Genomic DNA, 3,215 nt, shown 5'->3' on the forward strand with positions numbered 1-3,215 from the left:
TTTGTATAATTTTCATTTTGTTCTTTGAATTTTGTTGAATTCTAATTTTTTTCTAATGATCATATTTACTCCTATGATTGTATCACATTTTTATGTATAAAAATGTTTCATTGTGAAAAATGTATCCTTCCATTTGTGATAGTTTCAGTCATAGAGTAGTGAAGTATTTCTTTAGAAGTATCATCTCCACCACCTCAGTCAAAAGTTTAGAGCATCCAAAGGAAGGCCAATCCATCAGGCTCTTCATTGTGTGTCTTCTAAGGAAAAAGACAACTGTTTTCTCAAAACGTAACACAACTGCATTTACTCCTTGAACTTTTGTCCTTGGAAACATGCCAAGCAATTTCCTTTGAAACTGGTCCCTGGTGATGACCAAATGTTGGAGTATCATTAGTCTCCCACATATGAGGTGCCCTGGAATTATCGGGATGAGACACGTGGCACACTCGGCTCCGCTTCTGCTTACAGTAGACCTCTGATATTCTTTTTAGACACAATGTCCTGGCAGATTTTCCATTTGCCCAGGATCTGAACAAAATTTCTTGGTTGACTTATTTTTACCTCAGAATAAAACAAAAAGTGAATGCACTAATATTTAAAAATAATTTATTTAAAAAATATTACAGAAATTTTCAGCTCAAATGGTTTTCATATTTTGTTTGTGAGAATAATTTGAGGTTGACAGATTTTTAGACAGATGACATTGGAAGACAGGTTTTTTTCATGAACTTTAGCTCACAGTCAGTATTATTCTCAAAATTAGAGGGTTTTAGTTAGGATCAAATAAAATGGTGACATTATCAGAAGAGTATGCATACATATAGCATTTAGACCTTACCCTAAGTAATGTCAAGATTTGTGGAAACAGAAATATAGAGTAGATAGAATCAGGGTCTATATGCAATGTACATATTTTAGAAATATAATTTTTGGCAAAAATTTGATTTGGAATGGTCAAGTTAGGAAAACATCGTATCTTTTGGAAATTTATATTAATACGTGGTTTATAATTTTAATATATCCTGCTAAGATTGAAAATTATTTATCATTAGCATTAAATAATACTGGAAACAAAATGACAGTAAATGATGCATTAAAACTGATTTCCAGGGGCTGGCCTGGTGGTACAGTGGTTAAGTGTGCATGTTCTGCTTCTGGCAGCCCGCGGTTCGCTGGTTCGGATCCTGGGTGAGGACATGGCACCGCTTGGCAAAAGCCATGCTTTGGTAGGCATCCTACATATAAGTAGAGGAAGATGGGCATGGATGTTAGCTCAGGGCTAGCCTTCCTCAGCCAAAAGAGAACGATTGGCAGCAGTTAGCACAGGGCTAATCTTCCTCAAAAAAAAAAAAAAAAAACTGATTTCCATCATTGTTTAGTATATAGCTAGCATTTTTTTTCCTCAGGTTTGCTGAAATTAATTACAAACACGACTATAATCTTATGAGCATGCAACCTGGAGTCAGTCTATCTTGGTAGAATCACAGAGCAAACATTTAAAAGCTCTGACTCTGGATAAGTTACTTTAACTGTCTGTGACTTTTTCTCATCTAAAAACTGTGGCTAAAAGTAGCACACATTCTATAATGTTCTCCTGTGGATTAAATGCATTAATAAAGAGAAGCATTTAGAACAGTGTCAATTTTATTCCAATTATGCAATGTTAGCTTTTAGTGTATCATGACCAAATGTCAATTTATACCTATTTCTGAATTTGGCAATCAAATTTACTTTTTTCCATCATATTTTGTAAACCACTCATTATTATCAATTTCTAGAAACATGAAACCAATATAAATATGCCAGGCCGTTCATGTAAACCAAACCTTTTGACATCATTCCTGGTAAGTACCAAATTTGGTTCCTCAACAGTTTAAAGCAGTTGAACACAATGAACAGAAAGACTAATTCAAATGTGCCTGACTTCATCCTTATGGGATTGACAGATGCTGAAGAGATCCAGCTGGTTCTCTTTATGCTCTTTCTCCTGATATACCTGATTACTGTGCTGGGGAATGTTGCGATGATATTGGTAATCCACCTGGATGTCCAGCTTCACATTCCCATGTATTTTTTCCTCAGTCATCTGTCATTTCTTCACTGCTGTTACTAAACTGTTGTCACACCTAAAACCTTAGAGAACTTAACGACTTCCGCCAAGTATATTTCATACATGAGCTGCTTCACCCAGATGTACTTTTTTGTCTTCTTGGGTGCCACTGAATGTTTTCTTCTCTCCTCAATGGCCTATGATCACTATGTAGCTATCTACAATCCTCTACACTACCCAGTTGTTATGTCTACAAGACTCTGCTGCTCCCTCACCTTTGGGTCCTATTTGATTGGCTTTACAGACTCTTTTGTCAATGTGTTTTGCACAAGCAGATTGCATTTCTGCAACTCCAGTGTAATCCATCACTTTTTCTGTGACACATCCCCAATTTTAGCCCTGTCATGCACTGACACACACGACATCGAAATCATGAGATTCATTGTCGCTGGCTCCACATTAATGATGTCTCTTACCACAAAATCTGTGTCCTATGTGTCCATTCTGTCTACTATCCTGAAAATTACTTCCACTTCGGGAAAGTGACAAGCCTTTTCTACTTGTGTCTCTCACCTCCTAGGAGTCACCATATTTCGTGGCACTATGATTTTTACTTAATTAAAACCAAGTAAGTTCTACTGTTTGGGAAAGGATCAAGTGGCTTCTGTTTTTTATACTATCAGGATCCCCATGCTGAATCCACTCATTTATAGTGTTAGGAAGAAAGAAATGAAAAATTCTCTCATTAGAGTCATGCAGAAGAGAGAGGGCTCCAGGCATTTAAAATAACAGTGATGCTAAACGTTTTAAGATCATCTTTCCTTCCTTCCTCACAGGGCATTTCCCTGGTCTGTTTCCAAAAACAATTGAATTTTTTAATTCGTTTGTATTTTTGTTGACCGATCCTTTATTTGACCAACTAGGATCTTGGACATTTTCAGGAATATGTCTGTAGAAATCTGTATTGCAATTGGAAACCGCATGTTAAACATATGGTATAAATATGAGTTATTAAGGACAATTGATGCACAAAATGAGACAATATAGTTGTCATTTTTTAAACTATATGATGCAAATCCATGCATACTCCAACTTCAGAGAATTTTATTGTAGAAAAGAGCTCTGTTTAGGGCACAATGGAATCATTTATTTATTAAACAGAGAA

The 3,215-nt window shown here is 35.9% G+C and overlaps 1 pseudogene; it reads left to right on the top strand.

The window, feature by feature from the left end:
* The first annotated feature begins 1,891 nt into the window (after positions 1-1,891).
* Positions 1,892-2,839, top strand: LOC139040578 (olfactory receptor 8H1-like; annotated as a pseudogene).
* Positions 2,840-3,215: the final 376 nt, after the last annotated feature.

Source organism: Equus asinus, chromosome 17 (genome assembly GCF_041296235.1).
Source record: "Equus asinus isolate D_3611 breed Donkey chromosome 17, EquAss-T2T_v2, whole genome shotgun sequence".
NCBI classification, from domain to species: domain Eukaryota; kingdom Metazoa; phylum Chordata; class Mammalia; order Perissodactyla; family Equidae; genus Equus; species Equus asinus.